Consider the following 22,761-nt stretch of genomic DNA (forward strand, 5'->3'; position numbering starts at 1 on the left):
ATGAGATAACGCAAGCTCTGAGCATGTCTTCGAGAATTTGATTGACCCGTTCCACCTGACCACTAGATTGAGGGTGGAAAGCGGTACTGAAAGAAAGATGGGTTCCCATGGCAGTTTGGAAGCTCTCCCAAAAATGAGAAGTGAAAAGACTGCCACGGTCTGAATTGATCTCTAGTGGAACACCATGGAGTGACACTATTCGAGAAATATATAAGTCAGCAAGCTGACTAGCAGTGATATTTTCCCGAACAGGTAGGAAGTGTGCCACTTTGGAGAGACGATCAATGACTACGAAGATAGCATTATTCCCTTTCTTGGTCCTGGGAAAGCCGGTGATGAAGTCCATACCAACTTTATCCCATTTCCATTCAGGAATAGCTAAAGGCTGAAGGGTGCCAGCAGGCCTTTGATGCTCTGCCTTAACGCGACGACAAACGTCACATTTAGCAATGAACTCAGCGATTTCTCTCTTCATCCTAGTCCACCAGAACCTCTGGCGTAGGTCCTGATACATCTTAGTACTACCGGGATGAATCGTGAGAGGAGATTCATGCGCCTCCTTAAGAATCAGTTGTCGAAGATGTTGATTCTTGGGAACCACCAAGCGATTCTCAAAGAAAACAACACCACGATCATCCATAGTGAAACATCCACCAACTCCCTTCTTAATGTTTCTCTTGATCCGGGAAATTCCTGTGTCTTGCTTTTGAGCTGCGATAATCTGATCCTTAAGATCAGGTTTCGCCACCAGGGTAGAAAAGAACCCGCGAGGAGCTATGTGAAGATTAAGCTTACAGAATTCCTCATGGAGAAGTGGTTGGCCTTGCTGCAACATGAGATTGTTGCAATAGGATTTACGGCTTAGAGCATCAGCCATGACATTGGCTTTGCCTGGGGTGTAGGTAATCCCTAAATCATAATCTGTGATCAACTCCAACCATCGTCTTTGCCTAAGGTTTAGGTCTGGTTGGGTGAAGATATACTTGAGACTCTGGTGATCGGTGTAGATCTCGCAACGTTTACCAAGAAGGTAATGTCGCCAGGTCTTGAGTGCATAGACTACAGCTGCAAGCTCTAGATCATGTGTGGGATAATTGTCCTCATGTGGATGCAACTGTCGAGATGCATAGGCAATCACATGACGATCCTGCATAAGAATGCAACCTAGTCCCTGTCGTGAGGCATCGCAGTAGATAATAAAGTCTTTAGCGAAATCCGGTGGCACAAGTATGGGAGCAGAAGTCAGGCGTCTTTTCAGTTCCTGAAAACTGTACTCACACTGTGGGGACCACTCGAACTTTTTATCTTTCTTGAGAAGTTCCGTGAGGGGTTTGGCTACTTTGGAGAAGTTTTCAACAAAGCGGCGACAATAACTGGCTAGCCCAAGGAAACTCCTAACTTGTTTGACTGTTTCAGGTGGAGTCCAATCGAGAACGGCCTTGACTCTCTCGGGATTGACAGCAATGCCCTTACCAGAGATTACGTGGCCTAAGTAGGTCACTTCTGGCAACCAAAATTCACACTTGGAGAACTTGGCATAAAGGCGGTGCTCTCTGAGTTTTTCTAACACAAGTCTAAGATGTTCGGCATGCTCTTCCTTGTTCTTCGAGTAAATAAGAATGTCATCGAGGTAAACCACGACGAACTTATCTAAGTACTCCATGAAGATCGAGTTCATCAAGCGGGAGAATGTGGCTGGGGCGTTGGTTAGACCAAAGGACATGACGGTGTACTCGTACTGACCATAACGAGTGACAAAAGCTGTCTTGGGAATGTCCCCGTTTCTAATTTTGATTTGGTGGTATCCTAACCTTAAATCCATCTTGGAGAAGACTGAGGATCCAGCGAGCTGATCATACAGGTCGTTGATCCTGGGGAGCGGATACTTGTTCTTTATCGTAACCAAATTAACGAGGCGATAATCTACAACCATCCGATCCGTACCATTCTTCTTCTTGACGAAGAGGACGGGGCAAGCCCAAGGAGAAGAGCTAGGACGGATGAAACCCTTTTGCAAGGACTCATCAAGCTGTTTCTTAAGCTCGGCTAGTTCTAAGGGTGCCATCTTGTAGGGTCTCCTAGAGATTGGAGCAGTTCCTGGGATAAGATCTATGACGAACTCTACATCTCTGTCAGGCGGAACACCTGGCAGTTCCTTTGGAAAGACATCCGGAAAGTCACGGACTACTGGGATATCTTCAAGGTCTGGAAGAGGGCTGGCATTAAGGGAATAGAGCTGACGCTTTGCAACTCTAGTGGAGACAGTGACTATCTTGCCAGATGGGTGTGTGAGCTGAACAGACCTGGTGAAACAATCAATCTTGGCATGATGAGCTGTCATCCAGTCCATACCCAAGATGATGTTAATATCCGAAGACTTGAGAGATATCAAAGAAGCAAGGAATACAAGTCTGTCCACAAGGATTTCATTGCCATAACTTATCCTAGAAGTTTGCCATTTGGATCCAGGAGTTTGAATAAGTAGTGGGGAGGGCATATCACAAAATGACATGTCGTGCAAGCGGGCATAGCTTTCAGAAATGAAGGAATGAGACGCTCCAGTATGGAACAAAACCGATGCTGGATGACAGTTGACAAGGAGTGTACCAAGAACGACATCTGGATCATCATGAGCGGCTTTAGCTGAGACGTGATGCACACGTCCATGTTCAGTGGGAGCTGACTTGGCACTGATCATCTTGCGTGATGGCTTACCATGGCCAATAGACTTCTCGGGCTGGGGTGGAGCAACTCTGGTCTGAGTGCAAATACGGGCAATGTGGCCTGGCTCTCCGCACTTGTAACAAATCTTGGAGGTAGGATGTAGACCTGTATTAGAAGGCGGTCCACCAATAGGCCTGGGTGGAGCATATTGCTGAACTTGAGGAGGTGCCACATAGAATGGCCTCGGTACATATTTGGGTGGAAGAGCGGAGTTTGGAACCCAAATCCGGCGCTTCTGAGAGCTAGAACCGGAGGAAGATCCCAAATCCCGAGGGTGCTTACGAGACTCCTCGTAGGTGAGTTGAGCTGTCTCGGCATTAATGGCCTTGTTCACAAGGGCTTGGAATGTATCACAATGATGCAGGTGGAGATCATGATGCAACTTGGGGTTGAGACCCTTCCGGAACCTAGCCTGCTTCTTGGCGTCCGTGGACACTTCTTCTGTGGCATAACGGGCGAGGTTCTCGAACTCTCTGCTATAAGCATCAACAGCCATCTTACTCTGGGTGAAACTGCAGAACTCTTCTCTCTTGCGATCAAGGAGGGCCTGAGGAATGTGATGCTCGCGAAAAGCCTCAGTGAAATCCTTCCAGGTAAGAATCTGGCCGGCTGGAAGCAAAGTCTCATAGTTCTGCCACCAAAGACTAGCAGGACCTTCCAGGTGATATGTGGCATAAGTGACCTTGTCATCTTCAGCTACGTTCGCGGAACGCAGCTTATGGGTGATGCTACGGAGCCAGTCATCTGCATCGAGTGGCTCAATGGAATGATGAAAGGTGGGTGGGTGCAAGCGGATAAAGTCATGAATAGTCACAGATCCTTTGAACTGATGTGCGGTGTTCTCCTCGATACGTGCCAACAAGCGGTTAGACTCACGCTTGTTCCTCTCCATATCTAGCATGAACTCTGCCAACGAAGGCTGATCGGGAGGATCCTCATCCCTACCATCTCCGTGGTTCTGGCTACGAGCAACGGAACTTCGCTTAGCTGATGACATCCTGAGAAACGAACCAAGGACGGAATCAGCATCAACTATGGACTGTAGAATGTAGGACAAGGAATTAGTATCTCTCGAACTCCTAGGGAAATTTCGGCAGCATAACGGCAGTAAAATGCTCAGAATGAGACATCCTACTAAGAATGGGGTGGTAACATACTCATCAACATTACTCAAGGTTCTGAGATCATACTGAACAGACTACACCGGAATACTCAAAACTAGGGTATGACTCTGATCAACCAATCCTATGGGACTACGGAGTAGTAACACGTGATCCTGATAGACGGAAGAGAAAGCCTAGTTCCTTAACCCCGTAGGAAAGATAGGACGACTCAGATCAGAAGGCCATGAGGTAAAGGAGTAAAAAGAGCCTTACATTCCAACCCACAATCAATTCCCTTACATAACTAAAGAATTTCTAGACTCAACGTCGACCGGTTTGGCTTGGTAATCCTACAGGCAGTCAGGCTCTGATACCAGCGCTGTCGGGACCCCGACTCGATGCCACATCGATCTAGCATGTAACACCTCATATCACTTTGCGGCCTCACGCACGGTATCCCCACGGGTGTCGCCTTACCTTTGCCCGGGACCGTTTGCGCATTTTGGCACACGTATATGATGGTGTCGCTAGCATCCATATGATAAAGAGCCCGGGCTGACATGGCTAGTCGTAAACCCAAAGTGGCACTAACTTACAGGGACAGGCATCCATGACCCAGCATCGAACGTGTCGGTCATCAACGAGTGAATCCAGGCTGTAGCACTGGGCTAACAGGACTCCGGTGAACCGGGCTGTAGCGGGCTAGCAGGACTCCGGTATTCATCGCGTGACATTTCCCCGAAGGGACAGACACAGGATCGAAGAAGGACACATGCCAGCCTGCCTAAGTGTTCCGGAGCAGTAGCAAGCTACCAGGGCTCAGTGGAAGCACTAGGAGACATTTCCCGGTAAGAGAGGCTACTAAGGATAAACAACTAGATAGTCAGATCCCACACATAGCAATACACATTACACGTACGCATAACATGCAAGCATGTGCTGTACAACATGGCATCACAGCATAACTCAACAAATCATATAGATAAAGGCTCAGAAGAGCCGTCATAGCAATTATTGCAAACAGGGGTCACAAGACCCATCATACAGAGCATACAAGCAACAAGCGGAAGCATTACATGTCTGGGTACAGACATCTACAAAAGAAAAAGGCTGAAGAGCCTGACTATCTACAACATCCGATCAAGATCGTAGCTGAGGTACTAGCTACTAGTCGAAGTCCACGAGAACAATAGTAAGACCGGAGTCTCCGCTGCAAAAACATAAATGAAGCAACATGAGTACAAAGGTACTCAGCAAGACTTACATCAGATTCTAGCATACATGCATTTGTATCAAGAGGGTAATGTGGGGTTTAGATGCAGCAAGCCAGCTTTGACTCTGTGGCTATCCTGTTCTACGACTACCAGAAACTCTGGAGGTGAGACAACGTACACGAGTCCACTAATCACCATACAATACACTACTATGGATTCATCCCCGTCTCCCTACGAGAAGGCCATCCATAGCACTCACACTGGTCTTGAGCATTTTAGAGTATCCACTTCAAGTTGTCTATGTACCATGTAAGCATCCAAGAAGTCCATAACCGTGGACCCGGCTATTCGAATAGATCATGTTAACCCTGCAGGGGTGTACTTCTTCACACACGCTCTCGCCACTTACCGCCATGTACACGTCATGTATCTCGGCAACCTTCAAGCGGAAGCCTGGCGAGGGTGTCGGCCACGACCTGACTAACCACACAAGACTCTAATCCAGGTTTATCGCCTATTCGGGTTCCATCCGCAAGGAGATCCGGACGGGGTTTCACTCACGGCCCCAAACGATGTGTGCAGGGTTCCCAAGCCCACCTCGCCGGATGGATCTACGCTTGGTACACCGTGCCACTTGTGCCTAGTCTGTCCCAAGCCCACCTGGCCGGGTGCCACTTGGTAGACTACTAACACTACCTACAAACACCAGAAACTAGTTGCGACTCCTGGACAGAGATCAAGTTGGTTAATAAGTCGAGAGGGCTTGGAGCGCCCGGAGCCCAATGTGTGGTAGTATCGAGTCATTGGACAACATACATAGAACTCAGTGCTTAAGGACGGTTCAAGTGAGACAACCCACCATGTACTCCTACATGGCCTCTCACCGCTACCTTTACCAAATCGTGTTCACACACTTAACTCTCAGCACCAGAACATATCGTAACACTCCAATTCATTCCCAATGAATCAGACCTGACACAACTCTAAGCAATAGCAGGCATAGCATGGTAGGAACACATCAGTGGCTTCAATAAACTCCTACACATGCTAGTGGGTTTCAACTATTTACTGTGGCAATGACAGGTCATGCAGAGGAATGGGTTCAACTACCGCAGCACAAAGTAGCAGATGAATCGCTGTTGTCCTTATGCAATAACTGAGAGCAGGAGCGAGAGAGTAGGATTGTATCGGAATGAACAAGGGGGTTTGCTTGCCTGGTAAATCAACAGAGGAGGCACTGCTTCACAGACAGGTACTCTAGAACGGTCTCCGGAGCAGGACCTATCGAGAAGGAACAGTGCCGGCAATCAATACACAATCATATGCAACAATATGATGCATGAACATGGCATGTAGATGTGATGCTGTTTGAGCTAATGCAACTAGTAGTCATTTGGTTTGAAGTCCATTTGAACCAAAGGTTCAAATGTATCCCCAAATTAAGTTTCTTAATGTGCCATAATGTGTTTTCCCATATTCAGCATGTGTAAGTTGGTTTTTCATGCATGAAACTAGTACAGATTGAAAGATTGCATTTTTCTGATAATTTTTCATATATAAATTATTTTAATCTGAGCTACGGTTGAATTGTTATGAATTTTTGAAGTTTAAATCAATTTCTGGAATTTCCTGATTTAATTTAAATCCAGAAATTATATATTGCGCCAGCATGACGTCATCACTACATCAGCGGTCAACGCGGCTGGCTGGGGTCAAACCTGACGTGTGGGGTCCACACGTCAGTGACACTGGGGTTAACCCCGAGTCAAACCTGGGCTGACTAGCTTTGACTAAGCCCTGGGCCCACTGGTCAGCGTCAGTAGGTGGGGATTAGTGCCTAATTAACAAAGCCACGTCAGCCCGCCGGAGTTCTGGCCGGCGGCGACCAATAGCACGGCGGCGACTCGCCGGACTTGCGCTACAGGCGGCGTTTGGTCGCGCGAGGACCACCGGGGCGTAGCCCGTCGTCGTCCGCAACCAGGGGAGCTGGTGGGGGGGCTGCGGGGGCGCCGGAGCTCACCGGAGCAAAGCTCACGGCGGCGGCCGGAGCTCGGCAACTTGCGGCCGCGGCGTTGTGGTGCACGGCAGTGGAAGCGGAGGGCTCCTACGGCCTCCTGGCGTCACCAGGAACACGGTGACGCACGCGGGAGTAGCTGGCTTGGGCTCATGCCACCGTGGCGCCATGGCCGGCGGCGAGGGACTTACGGGCGCGGTGGTTGAGCTAGCTAGACGGGGCAAATGAGCACGGGGAGGAGGGGGTTCGGTGCGGGGGCTCACAGCGAGACCAGCGAGCGCGAGGGCGAGGTCGGGGATGCCCGGTAGCTCCCGAATCGCCGGCGAGGATCCACGGCGGCCGGAGGCGAATTTGGCGACGGCGACGGCTCCACGGGGTGCTCCGTCTTGCGTGGCTCGACGAGGAGGTAGAGGGGGTCGCGGCGGATCTGGGGAGCGTGTCGGGAAGGCGAGGGAGAGGCGGTGGCTACGGTGATGCCCGTCGGCGGCGGCGGTGGTTCTCGGGTGAGAGAGAGAGAGCAGGGGGAGAGGAGGAGGGCGAGGGAGAGGGAGTGAGAGCGGTGCGGGGCAGCGCGTGGCGACGTTCCGGACGTCCAGGCGTCGAGGGGGAGGACAGGCAGGCAGGTGCCGTGGCGGCACGGCGGTGCGCACGCGCCGGCCACACGCCCCTGGCCTCCTGGCGGGAGGTGGAGGACGACTGGCGCTAGCCAGTCGGCTGGGCCGGCCAGCTGGGCCGCACAGTGCCAGGCCTCAGGTGAGCACAGGTAGGCATTTTCTTTAATTTGTTTTCTAATTTTTCTGACATTTGTTTTGATTTAATAAAATATTAAATCAATTTATTTACTTATGCCAATTTTTGTAGGGGCTAATGGTATTATTCCAGAGCTCCTCGACAAAAGGCACAATTTTTGGACATATATTAATATATATAACTAATATATTTCCAATGCAAATATTTATCGAATTAATCCAAATGGCCAAAATAAATATCCATGAGCTCCTAAAAATATTGTTTTGATTTTTATCTCTGTCCAATATTTTCAGAGAGCAACATGAGCATTTTCTTGGACCCTTTTGGAGAAATTTTTATTTGGGTCATTTTCAAAAATGATTCTGAGGGTTCCACCAATCCTCATTTCAAATTTAAATGAAATTTAAATATGATGCACAACTGACTAGCTAGTCTAGGTCATACCAGACTAGGGATGTGACAGTTTTTGAGCCCGAAAGGCATGGTGTTGAAACAGAAGGGGCCGTATGGAGTGATGAATGCCGTTGCGGCTTGATCAGACTCCGCCATCTTGATTTGGTAGTATCCGGAGTATGCGTCGAGGAAACACAATGAGTCGTGTCCTGCGGTAGTGTCAATGATTTGATCGATGCGGGGGAGGGGGAAGGGATCCTTAGGGCAAGATTTATTGATGTCCTTGAAATCGACACATAGGCGCCATGATTTGTCCTTCTTTGGTACCATCACCAGGTTTGCTAGCCAGTACCGATGTTTTATTTCTCTGAAGAATCAGGCCTCAAGTAGCTTGGCTAGCTCTTCTCCCATGGCTTGTCGCTTAGGTTCTGAAAAGCGCCGAAGAGTCTGCTTGACCAGCTTGTATCACTTTAGTATGTTTAGGCTATGCTCAGCCATCCTGCATGGGATACCTAGCATGTCTGAAGGATGCCAGGCGAAGATGTCCCAATTCTCGCGTAAGAACTCTCGCAGTGCGGCGTCTATTATGGGGTTCAGCTGTGCCCCGATGGATGCTGTTTTTGCAGGGTCCGTTGGGTGGACCTGGAATTTGACTATTTCGTTCGCTAGTTTGAAAGAGGTGGACTTGGGTCGTTTGTCGAGTATCACGCCGTCCTTGTCCACTGTGGAGCATAGCGCAGTTAATTCTTCGGCCGCGTATGCTTCAGATAATGCCTCCAGGGCTAGTGCGGCGGTTTTATTTTCGGTACAGAGTGCTATGTCCGGATCACTAGCTAGAGTGATGATTCCATTGGGCCCAGGCATCTTGACCTTCATGTACCCGTAATGGGTTATAGCTTGGAAGCTCGTGAATGGGTCCCGCCCTAAAAGGGCACGGTATCCACTACTGAACGGGGCCACTTGGAATGTGATTTCTTTGGACCTATAATTCTCTGGTGTGCCGAATACCACATACTGTGTGATTTTTCCCGCACATCGTGCCTCCCGACTAGGGATGATTCCTCTGAAGGTCGTGCTGCTTTGCTCTATGCGGCTCTTATCTATCTCCATTTTGTTGAGAGTTTCCTCGTATATGAGGTTTAATCCGTTGCCACCGTCCATGAGCACTTTAGTAAGCCGGAAGCCATCCACAATTGGACTAAGGACCAAAGCGGCTGGTGCTCCAACTGTTCAGAATTGAGGTTCATCACTGGCATTGAAGGTTATGGCCGTGTCGTTCCATGGATTTATTGCTGCAACGTGGCAGACTTCGGCGAGGCTGTGGAGTGCTCACTTACGCCTATTGTTTGAGGCAAAAGTCTCGAAGACTGTCAGTACTGTATTGTTATTCTCCGCGGAATGGTGCTCTGCGGCATTGTTGATGAGGAGATCCTCGCCGCTCTTGGCCACCTGCCGGAGTATCCAACATGCTCTAAGGCTGTGTGTTGGTATGATATCCGTTGTGCTGTGAATTTTTCATGGCCCATTGAGCCATCCCTCCAATACAGTTCCACGCCCTGTGGTGCGCTTTGGTTTCTTTGTAATTGGATTGGGTGACTTGCGGTAGTGCACCCTTTTTGTTCGGACGAGGGGTTTAGTGAGAGCCGGAGGATCCCAAAATTTTGTTTGAATTTTCCATGCGCTTTCCATCGCATAGTACTTCTGTACTATGGCCGCCAAGTCAGCGAAGTGTGCTATGTGACGGAAACTTATGGCGTTGAGAATTCCTTGTCCATGCAATTTTTGCAAACGAATGAGATTGAGTCTTCCTCATGACAGTCCTTAACTTTTCTCATTACAAGGAGGAATCTGGCCCAGATGTGATGTACTGTCTCTTGGGGCTCTTGTCTAATGTGGGAAAGATCACTTGTGTCTGGGTGGGTGGGTAGATTTAAATCTGAACCCTGACCTGATCTGAGACCCAGGGGCAGAGGAGCTTCCGAGCTTGACGACTCGGACTCTCGGATGTTGCCCAATTTTCCTGGCCCGCCGTCCGATTCTAGGTTCGAAGCCTGGGCCATGTCCTCCCGAAGATGGGTATCTGGCTCGGAGAGCTCGGGAATCCGGACATAGTTCATCCTCAAAATAGAGGAGGAATCGCTGCATTGTTCCTCCACCACCGCTATCTGATGGGTGACCGACGGAGAGTTAATCTCCCTTTGGTCGGGTTTAAGCCCGATCCGATCATAGTCCGTAGCAATTCCCAGGGCAGCGATGCGATCCAAGAGCTCGTTCAGGGAGGAGAGCTCCATTGGATCCATCTGCTCGAGGAATTCTGAGCTGACGTGGAGGCGGTTCTTGATGATGTGAGAAGTCATTGTCGGCACGGTGGCCGAACGGGCGGTCATGACGAAGCCGCCCGACCGGAGAGTCTGGCCTACAGCGAGGGCTCCCCTAGAGGTGATGTTGTCCTTGACAACAAGGCGAGCCATCAAGCCTTATCGTGGCGGCACAGTGGAACTCTCAATGAAAGCACCAATGTCGGTGCCAAAACCGGCGGATCTCGGGTAGGGTGACCCGAACTATGTGTCTAAGGCTAATGGTAACAGGAGGCGGGGGACACAATGTTTACCCAGGTTCGGGCCCTCTCAATGGAGGTAATACCCTACTTCCTGCTTGATTGATCTTGATGATATGAGTATTACAAGAGTTGATCTACCACGAGATCGTAGAGGCTAAACCCTAGAAGCTAGCCTATGATTATGATTGTTGTTGTCCTACGGACTAAACCCCCCAGTTTATATAGACACAGGAGGGGGCTAGGGTTACACAGAGGCAGTTAGAAAGAAGGATATATACATATGCGAATTGCCAAGCTTGCTTTCCATGCAAAGGAGAGTCCCATCCGGACACGGGACAAAGTCTTCAATCTTGTATCTTCATAGTCCAACAGTCCGGCCAAAGTATATAGTCCGGCTGTCCGAGGACCCCCTAATCCAGGACTCCCTCAACCACCTCACTCGAGTCCTGATGGATGGTGGCAGCAGTCTCAATCTGATATATCAAGACACTGTCTGCAAGATGGGGATAGACCCATCAAAAATCAAGCCAAGCAGCACTACCTTTAAAGGAGTTATACCGGGTGTGGAAGCCCGCTGCACGGGCTCTATAACATTGGATGTTGTATTCGGCTCTCCCGACAACTTTCGAAGCGAAGAACTAATCTTCAACATAGCTCCGTTCTGAAGTAGCTATCATGCACTACTCGGAAGAACAACCTTCGCCCGTTTTAATGCAGTCCCGCATTATGCTTATCTAAAACTCAAAATGCCTAGAACACGTGGCGTCATTATGGTTAGAGAAAATACGGAGCGCTCTCTTCGTATAGAATAATACACGGTGGCTCTAGCAGTCGAAGCACAAAACGGCCTATTCAAGCCGAGCAGCTCATCGGTCATTAGGACCGCAGACACAGCTAAACGTGTCCAGCGCACACCTCGGTGTGGTAGCTCAGATAAACCTGAGCTCGATTAGCAGCTACGGTCCCACCGACCACCCCATAAGGAGATAGCAGACATGCCATGTATACATAAATATACAATCAAAATTCCTTAGGTGGCACCGGGGGCACACTGCACACAAAAAGTCCATAGTTCGGCTCGACTCTATTCGGACTCCAGAAGTTATATTTCACGGTTCATTAAAACGAACCAGCTTTACTTAGGGCCACACCAGATTCTTTTACCTGGCTCTCCTTTTTTTTACAGATGGCCATCACACTATACCCTTCAAGGAGACTTCACAATGGAGAAAAAGGCACAGACGTGCAGCAGGGCCCCTCATTAAGGTTTCTTTTTTAGATTAAGACCCTGTGTAAACCTTTTTTATCTCTTTTTGTTTTGTACGTTCCTGGCATGCAAAATGTCCAAGAAAGGTATCGGCATTACCTGTAAATATACGGCTCGCCGTACTAAAGTGGATGTTATAGAAGCAGCTTGGTTCGTATTGTGTTTTGAGATTTATGCTCTCACCACCTGCGCTCTTTCCCCACGTCGGGTTGCCATACGTGCCTTGATACCAGGGTCTATCACCAGGGGTTGTATTCAGCCCGGTGTATATGGAAAAGTCCGAACACCTGTAGGGAGTGTTCGGCGTCGTGAGTTTGGCCTTATATGCATCAGCTCTAAATCATGTCTTTGGTCAATAGTTGGGTTGCCCGGCTCCTATGCTGACTACCTTACGTTCCGCTATATCGGCTAGGGTAGTAAAGGGAGAACTACTGCAACTGTGTCCTGGCTCGTCCGGATGAGCACCTTAGTAGAGAAAGCCGAAAAATGATTGTCATGATGCCGCGAGAGCTGGTCAACCACTCGATGACTCATCGGAATCTTCGCGATTCTCTCCGTGTTAAATGAAGGACCGTCCTTCTGGTCATGTATGTAAACGCACAGTATTTGGATAACCATGGACATACCAGGGCTATATAGTAGCCCCACCGTCAAACTCCTATGGCTAAGTGAAAGTGTTAAAGCCCTATAGTCCGATTGCCTAGTTCGCCGCAGTAACACCTCCTTAACGGACCAAGACGTTGGGTCAAGTGTGATCAAGTGCTTTTTCAAACACCCCCGCGTTATACGCGAGGGGGCTGAAGTCGACGACTGCAAACTTTTAGATTGTATATATAAAAAAAGACGGCCGCATAGGAGGCACCAAACTTTTTGGGTAAAAAGTATAAAACATAGCCTTAAATATAATATAATATTGCTATTACAATTCTGATAAACTTTACTCGAACATAATATTTTTCGAGCACTAACCCTCTATCAAGCGGGCACCCTCTAGGACGACATCAAAATAATGCTCTGGCGTATGTTGGTCCTCGCCCTCGGGTGGACCTCGCGCTGCAATATTGGTGGCCTTCATCTTTGCCAAATACGTCTTAACATGGGCAAGGGCCAACCGTGCGCCTTCTATGCATGTTGACCGCTTCACAGCGTCGATACGCGGCGCCGCATCCACAAGCCGCCTCACCAAACCGAACTAACTATTCGGAAGGGGCTCAGTCGGCCATAGCTGGACTATGGCGTCCTTCATGGCAGTTCCAGACATCTTGTGGAGCTCGGCCCATTGGGCCATCTGTTCATTCAACACTGGACGCTTTGGCATGTCAAATTGCGACCGAAATAGCTTTTCCATCGCATGTCCTTCTTGCGTGTGGAAAAACTGATTCACAGCGGCATCACTCTTTGGAAGGTCCATAAAGGCGTCTGGAGAACTACACAATTGATTAAGCGGAGCATAATCCGGATCGCCAAACTTAGTTTGCAATAAAAAGAGCTTACCAGCCTTGATCTCCCCGGCTTGCCGGATCTCCTCTCAAGCTGTTCTATACTCAGACCGGGCTTCCTTCGCCTCTTTTAAGGCCTTGTCAAGATCGGCCGCTTTGGCTTTGTTATATTTCTCAAGAACTTGGCATCGGCTAGTGGCATCCTTCAACTCAAGTGCCATAGTAGATATTCTCTCCTCGCACTAACGCCGAGCAGTCTTCTCGACCTTTAATTCGGCGGCTACCTTTTCGGTAGACGCATTACTCATCCTGGCTTGGTCCTTGGCCCGGGCAAGTTCCGCCCGAAGGGTTTCAACTGCGGCGGCACTATCTGCAGTTATGCATATACAAATTCTCAGTATCGCGCTCATTTTATAATACTAGCACGTACTGAGTGCCCCAAAGACATACCTTGCGCCTCGTCGAGCCGCCTGTTAATAAGCATGATGTCATCATCTGCTACATCAACTTTCTGATTTAGATGTGCTACCTCGGTAGCTTGGGAAGTTGCCACGGACTTAACAGCCTATGTTTCAAATTAGTCAGATCATTTCCTGGGCATATATTTTTGATCCTCCAGTCGCCTCCCTTTGGATGGCAATCAGAGTCTCAGGGGCTACTATCTATTCACAGGTGCAATTTGCATTTATAACATGAATAAAATTACACTATGTACCTCGAAACCTCTTAGCAGGCTCGTAAAGGCTTCGTTCAGTCTGCTTTTCGCGGACCGAACTCTTTCAACCACCGTACCCATCAAGGTATGATGTTCCTATGGGACGGACGCATGTTGCAACATGTCCATCAATGTATCCGGCGCCTCCGGATCCGGAACAGGTTGCGTCATCCCTCGGACATTGGATAGTCCGAGACTTTTGTTGTTCCCCATAGGGGCCACATAGCCCTGACTCTGGGCGGCCGAAGTATTATCTTCGGCCCCGGTCTTCATCGCCCCTTGCGCCACTTGTTGATTGGGAAAGATCCTCTGGGACGACACCTCGGCGTCGTCTGCCTTATCAGGCAGGGATATTTGTGGAGGCATCTCGCTCTCCATCATCTCAGGAAGAAGATCCCCCGAAGAAGAGGGCTGTTGAGGAGGGCTGCGTGCCGGACTACAAACATGTATTTAAAATATTACCGTTACAGCCAGGAAAGAACGGGATATATTTAAAACACCCAGGTTCACTTATGATTCGGGCGAGGGTCAATCTTTGAGGAGTGACTGCATGTCGATGTCAACCCCTGGCTGGGATACCTTCCCCTGCTTAGAAGCTTCTCTTTTCAAATCTTCGGAGGTGGCCCTCTTCTTCCCACGAGGAGAAGGGATGTCAGTTCACCCTTCCCTTCCACCTTCAGAAGTGGAAGTTCCAATCCCCCCGGACAAATTGCCTGGTGTGCCTCCAGAATGGAGGCCACCTTGGGCCTCTTCGCTCTCCTCCTTATCTTCTCCCGCCGACACTTGATATGGTGCCGGAGCCAGCATCCTTGTTAATACCGGATCGGCAGAGTCTTTGGGAAGTGGGGCCAAACACCTAATTCTCTCCGTCTTCTTCAGCCAGCCCTGGCCGGGTAGAGTTTTATGAGTAATTTGAGTAAGCTGTGTTCGGGAGTCAAATACTTACCGGAGTATCCGGATGGTTGCAATCAAGACCGAGGTCTTCTGTAGTATCCGACCACGGTTTTCGTGTGTCTAAGAATAAATTTCACATTCCTTTGAGCATTGAGCCGGAGAAGTGCCGAAGGGTCCGTGGACCTTCCGGATTGAACTCCCACATACGGAGAGGACGCCGCTGGCACGGAAGGATTCAGCAGATTGGCATTACTTGGAATACATTGGTGAAACCGGTGTCCTTTTTAATGAGGCTCAGAATGCGACTTTGCAATATCTGGACTTCATCAGTAGATCCCCAGTCCAGCCCCTTGTTAATCCATGATGCAAGCTGTAAAGGAGGGCCAGATCGAAACGTGGGTGTAGCTGCCCACTTTTTACCACGGGGTTCGGTAATGTAAAACCACTCCTGTTGCCATAAGTCAGAAGATTCTGTGAGAGAGCCCTTTGGCCAGGGAGAAGTGGTGAGTTTGCTTATTGAAGCACCTCCGCACTCTGCTTGTTTCCCATCGAATACCTTTGGTTTCACGTTAAATGTCTTAAGCCATAAGCCAAAGTGTGGGGAAATACGGAGAAAGGCCTCGCACGTGATGATGAACGTAGAGATGTGAATGAAGGAGTCCAGAGCTAGATCATGGAAATCTAACCTGTAATAAAACATGAGCCCTCTAACAAAGGTATGGAGAGCAAACTCAAGCCCTCGGAGGAAGTGAGAGATGAACACAACCCTCTCATTGGATCTGGGAGTGGGAATAACCTGCCCTTGAGCAAGAAGCCTGTGGAGGATTTCCGTAGTCAGGTATCTTCCCTCCCTGAGCTTTGAGATATCCTCCTCTATGAGAGAAGAAGCCATCCATCGGCCTTGAAGGCTCGGTCCGGACATGGCTTGAGGCTCGAAGCTACTGGATTGACCCTTGAGTGTTGGAACTTGAGGTGGGAGGTGGAGGAAAGAACTAGCATGGAAGAAAAAGGACATGCCTTAGCCCCTTTATAAAGGCGATGAATATCGAACGTCCCCTCCGCGGCCTTAAAACATGCCTATTCCCAAGGAATCATGCCAACGGAACGGTTGGGTTACCCACGCTCGTGTTGATGGAAATCCCGCGATAAGGGGACATGATCTCTGCTTTGACAAGAAGTGCCAAATAAAAACCTCCTCCCGAAACATGGAGTGGCAGGCTAGAAAATGACTCAAAATAATGGTCGGGTGATGATGTAATGTCATGCTACCAAAATTGTCAGCGCATTGGACTCGTGAAATATTATACTCTCTATGGTTATGCGTGGAACTTGTCTTGCAGAGCCGGACACGATTCTTGTGTTACAAATCTACTTTGAAGTATTCGGAGAAGGAACCCACCTTGCAATGCCGAAGACAATCTACGCGCCGGACTCATCGTCATTGAAGCCTGGTTCAGGGGCTACTCAGGGATTCCTGGACTAAGGGATCCTCGGACAGCCGGACTATATACGTGGGCCAGACTATTGGGCTATGAAGATACAAGATAGAAGACTTCGTCCCGTGTCAGGAAGGGACTCTCCTTTTTGTGGAAGGCAAGCTTGGCGATCCGGATATGTAGATTCCTTTCTCTATAACCGACTTTGTGTAACCCTAGCCCCCTCCGGTGTATATATAAATGAGAGGGTTTAGTCTGTAGAAGGACAATCACAATCTCATAGGTTAGGCTTCTAGGGTTTAGCCATTACGATCTCGTGGTAGATCAACTCTTGTAATACTCATATTCATCAAGATCAATCAAGCAGGAAGTAGGGTATTACCTCCATAGAGAGGGCCCGAACCTGGGTAAACATTGTGAACCCCGCCTCCTGTTACCATTAGCCTTAGATGCACAGTTCGGGACCCCCTATCCGAGATCCGCCGGTTATGACACTGACATTCCCAAAGCGGCTCATGAGGCCTTGGATGAACTTGATGGCCGAGCCAGCTGGGATGGTGCGCACGGGCTCCACCTCTGCCCACTTGGTGAATTTGTCGATGGTGACGTACAGGTAGCGGTAGCACCCAGCTGCTTGCGAAATGGGCCCAGGATGTCCAGCCCCCAGACCGCGAACGGCCACGATCTGGAGGACCTGAGCGGGATGGTGGATCTGTTTGTCGTGGAACTTGCATGCCTCATAGGAGCACACTAGCTCGGTGGCATCATTGAGCGCCGTGGTGAAGGAAATATGCCCTAGAGGCAATAATAAAGTTATTATTTTATATTTCCTTATTCATGATAAAGGTTTATTATTCATGCTACAACTGTATTGATCAGAGAGTTAAATACATGTGTGACTACATAAACAAATACCCTGTCCTTAGTAAGACTCTACTAGACTAGCTCGTTGATCAAAGATGGTTAAGGTTTCCTAAGCATGGACATGTGTTGTCATTTGATAACGGGATCACATCATTAGGAGAATGATGTGACAGACAAGACCCACCAGTTATCTTAGCATAATGATCGTTCAGTTTTATTGCTATTGCTTTCTTCATGTCAAATACATATTCCTTTGACTATGAGATTATGCAACTCCTGGATACCGGAGGAATACCTTTTGTGTTATCAAATGTCACAACATAACTGGTTGATCATAAAGATTCTCTATAGGTATCTCCTAAGGTGTTTGTTGAGTTGGCATAGATCGAGATTAGGATGTGTCACTCCGAGTATCGCAGAGGTACCTCTGGGCCCTCTCGGTAATACACATCATAAGCTTGCAACCAAATGACTAAGGAGTTAGTTACGAGGTGATGTATTACGAAATGAGTAAGGAGACTTGCCGGTAACGAGCTTGAACTAGGTATAGAGATACCGATGAATGAATCTCTGGCAAGTAACATACCGATGGACAAAGGGAATTACGTATGTTGTCATAAGGGTTCAACCTATAAAGATCTTTGTAGAATATGTAGGAGCTAATATGGGCATCTAGGTTAAGCTATTGGTTATTGGCCGGAGAGGTGTCTCGGTCATGTCTACATAGTTCTTGAACCCGTAGGGTCCGCACGCTTAACATTCGATGACGATATAGTATTATATGAGTTATGTGATTTGGTGACCGAATGTTGTTCGGAGTCCCGGATGAGATCACGGAGATAATGAGGACTCTCTAAATGGTTGAGATGTAAATATTGATATATAGGATGATGGTATTCGGACACCGGAAGTGTTTCGGGGGGTACTGGGTACATATTGGGTCACCTGAAGGGGTTCCGGGCACCCCCGACAAAAGATATGGGCCTTATGGGCCAAGAGGGGAAATGCACCAGCCACAAGGGGCTGGTGCGCCCCCAGATGGGCCGGCCTAAAGAGGAGAAGGAAAGGGGAGAAGGGAAAGGAAAGTGTGGATTAGGATTCCCACTCCCTTCCCTCTCCCCCGTCTTTCCTTCCCCCTCCAACAAACATGGCAGGGGGGTCAAGGGCAAGACCCCAAGTAGGATTCGGACCTACTTGGGGCGCCACTTGGCCTCTCCCCTCTCCCTCCCGCCTATATATATGAGGAGGGGGGCGCCTAGCACAGACCTGATCAATTGCTAGCCGTGTGCAGCGCCCCCCTCCACCGTTTACACCCCTGATCATATTTTCGTTGTGCTTAGGCGAATCCCTCCGGAGATCACTTCACCATCACCGTCACCATGCCGCCGTGCTGACGGAGCTCATCTACTACCTTGAGGTCTTGCTGGCTCAAGAAGGCGAGGGACGTCACCGAGCTGAATGTGTGCAGAACACGGAGGAGTCATGCGTTCGGTACTTGATCGGTTGGAGCGCGAAGAAGTTCGATTACACCAACCGCGTTGTGAAACGCTTCCGCTTACGGTCTACGAGGGTATGTAGACACACTCTTCCCCTCGTTGCTATGCGTCTTCATGGATAGATCATTGCTTGTGCGTAGAATTTTGTTTTGTTTTCCATGCAATGTATCCCAACACGTGGGCCAGTAGAACCCGCTTCAGAATGCCTTGCCCATGAGGGTGCGCGATGAAGAATGGTTTCTGAAAGCACAAGTTCTCCCTAGGTGGTTTTGGTAATTAATGTCAACATATCTCTTGTTGGACTAACACTTTTATCTAGCATGTTTCAGATAAGTTCAACAATGGAGTGGCATGGACTAAAGGATGTGGGAACTCCTTCAAGATGCTAAGGACAAAGGATTGGCTCAAGCTTCAAGCTCAAGACTCTTCATTTTACATTTTAGTGACCCAAGATCACATTGAGTCTATAGGAAAAGCCAATACTATCAAGAAGGGATGAGGTGTTGCTTAATGAGTTTCTTGCTCGACAGTGCTTAGTGATATGCTCCAAAACCCTCAACTACTTTCCCACTTCCGCACATGTGTCCTAAAACCTAAAGTCAACCTCGGCCCCACTGATTCTTTCTATTCGGCGCCACCGAGTTTTGATGTCTTAGCCACTGCCACAAACCCTAGGCAAATCGGTCTCACCGATAGGGATCTCAGTCTCACCGAGATGGGATTGTAATCTCTCTGTGTATGTCCATTACCAAAATCGGTCTCACCGAGTTTGAGCAATCTGTACTACCGAGATTACAATGCAAACTTCCTGGTTGACTCATTACAAAAATCAGTCCCACCGAGTTTGTGTAATCGGTCAAACCGAGTTTGCCTGACCAACTCTCTGGAAAGCTTATTACAAATATCGGTCTCACCGAGTTTGTGTAATCAGTCTTACCGAGATTATGCCCTAACCTAACCGAATCGGTCCTACCGAGTTGCATATCGGTCCCACCGAAAAACCTAATGGTCACATTATTTGCTAAATTGGTCTGACCGAGTTTAACGATTCGGTCCCACCGAGTTTGGTAGATTGTGTGTAACTGTTAGATTTTGTGTGGAGGCTAGATATACCCCTCCACCTCCTGTTCATTCGAGGAGAGAGCCATTAGACTGAACCTACACTTCCAGCATACATTTTCTGAGAGAGAACTACCTACTCATGTGTTGAGGCCAAGATATTCCATTCCTACCATATGAATCTTGATCTCTAGCCTTCCCCAAGTTGCTTTCCACTCAAATCTTCTTTCCACCAGATCCAAAACCTATGAGAGAGAGTTGAGTGTTGGGGAGACTATCATTTGAAGCACAAGAGCAAGGAGTTCTTCATCAACGCACCATTTGTTACTTCTTGGAGAGTGGTGTCTCCTAGATTGGCTAGGTGTCACTTGGGAGCCTCCAACAAGATTGTGGAGTTGAACCAAGGAGTTTGTAAGGGCAAGGAGATCGCCTACTTCGTGAAGATCTACCGCTAGTGAGGCAAGTCCTTCGTGGGCGACGGCCAGGGTGGGATAGACAAGGTTGCTTCTTCGCGGACCCTTCGTGGGAGGAGCCCTCCGTGGACTCGCACAACCATTACCCTTCGTGGGTTGAAGTCTCCATCAACGTGGATGTACGATAGCACCACCTATCGGAACCACGCCAGAAACATCCGTGTCTCCAATTGCGTTTGAATCCTCCAAAACCCTTCCCTTTAGATTCTTGCAAGTTGCATGCTTTACTTTCCGCTGCTCATATACTCTTTGCATGCTTGCTTGATATGTATTGTGAATGTTAAACTTGTGCCTAAACTCCACTTAAACTTAAAGAACTTAAAAACTGCAACTTTGGTACTTAGTGTCTAATCACCCCCCCTTCTAGACACCTCTTCTCAAGGTCCTACAAGTGGTATCAGAGCATTGGTCTCCATTGCCTTGGTTTAATCACCATTGGAGGAAGATGGATGAGTCTACTTTGGGGAGTCTTAGACATAGAGTGCCTATTCTCGATGGAGAGTATTTTCATGAGTGGAAAAATGAGATGCTTGTAATTTTCAATCAATATCATTTGAACAAGTACATTGCTAGCCCCTGTGCTCCTTATGTTGATCCTATGCATCCTACCCATGATGAGTCAATTGACATGATTAGGAATCTTAGAACTGCCGAACTTATCATTAGAGGATTGCCTAGAAACTTGATTGGAGTCTTGCCTACTCTTAAGTGTGCCTACACCATATGGTGAGGAGCGCTTTCCAAATTATTCCTTGAAAAATCTTGATGAAATTCTTCATAAATCTATTGCTTTGAGTAAGATGAATACTAGTGATCCTATGTTTGTTGATCGTCTATTTGAGCTTACTAACCTTATCCGTGCCAAAGGAGATGTTGGAATTATTAGTGATATTATTTCCGAAGCTATAAAAATTCATAAGCAAGATCATTGTCAAACTCACTCTAATGAATCACCCTCTCTAGGATTTGATCCACCACATGACGATGTTGAACATGGATACTATGATGAGGATGATGATAGTGACTTCGATCTTGATGATGCAATGAGACACTTTGGTCTTATGGCAAATCTTCGGGGATATATGTCAGGAGGAAAGGAATGGGTTCTTGATAGTGGATGTACCGATCACATGACCGGAGATAAAGACATGTTTCGTGAGCTTGCTAATAATGATAGTCCTCGAAAGTATGTTACTTTCGGTGACAACTCAAAGGGTAAGGTGGTTGGCCTCGGTAAGGTGGCCATATCACATGATAGCTCCATACAAAATGTCATGCTCGTTAAATCTCTTGGATACAACTTACTTTCAGTATCTAGACTTGTTGATTTCGGTTTCAATGTCCTATTTACTGAAGTAGATTGCCAAGTGTTTCGTCGAGACAATCATAAAATGGTCTTTACCGGTGTGCGTAGAGGTGATCTATACATTGTTGATTTCACTAAAAATGCTCAACCTAAAACTTGCTTCATTGCTAAATCCTCAAAAGGTTGGTTATGGCATAGACGATTAGGTCATGTTGGTATGCGAAACCTTAACAAGCTTATTAAAGGAAATCATATCCTTGGAGTTAATGATGTCATATTTGATAAGGATAGACTTTGCAGCGCTTGTCAGGCAGGCAAACAGGTTGGAGGAAGGCATCCCGTGAAGAACATCATGACCACAAGAAGGCCACTCGAGCTACTTCACATGGATCTTTTTGGTCCCAACTCTTACAAGAGTCTCGGTGGAAATTCTTTTGGTCTAGTTATAGTTGATGATTTTTCAAGATTTAGGTGGGTGTTCTTTCTCGATGATAAATCACAGGTCCAAAAGATCTTCAAAAACTTCGCTAGGAAGGCCCAAAATCAATTTGAAGTGAAGATCAAGAAGGTTCGCAGCAAAAACGGAACGGAGTTCAAGAACGCAAGTGTGGACACCTTTCTTGACGAAGAAGGGATTTCACACGAGTTCTCGGCTACGTACACACCTCAACAACACGGAGTTGTTGAGAGGAAGAACCGGACGCTCATCGAAATGGCGAGAACGATGCTTGATGAGTACAAGACGCCAAAGCACTTTTGGGCAGAAACGGTTGAGACAACTTGTCATGCAACAAATCGCTTGTATCTTCACAAGCTACTCGGCAATACGGTATACGAGCTTCTCACCGGTATCAAACCCCAAGTTGGATACTTTCGAGTATTTAGCTCAAAGCGCTACATTCTTGATAAGCATCATCGTTCTAAATTTGCTTCTAAGTCTCATGAAGGTTTCCTACTAGGTTATGGCTCAAACTCTCACACTTACGTGTCTACAACAATTTCACCCGAAAGGTTGAAGAGACGGTAGATGTGAAGTTTGATGAATCTAACGGCT

This window comes from Triticum dicoccoides, chromosome 1B (genome assembly GCF_002162155.2).
Source record: "Triticum dicoccoides isolate Atlit2015 ecotype Zavitan chromosome 1B, WEW_v2.0, whole genome shotgun sequence".
In the NCBI taxonomy this organism is placed as follows: domain Eukaryota; kingdom Viridiplantae; phylum Streptophyta; class Magnoliopsida; order Poales; family Poaceae; genus Triticum; species Triticum dicoccoides.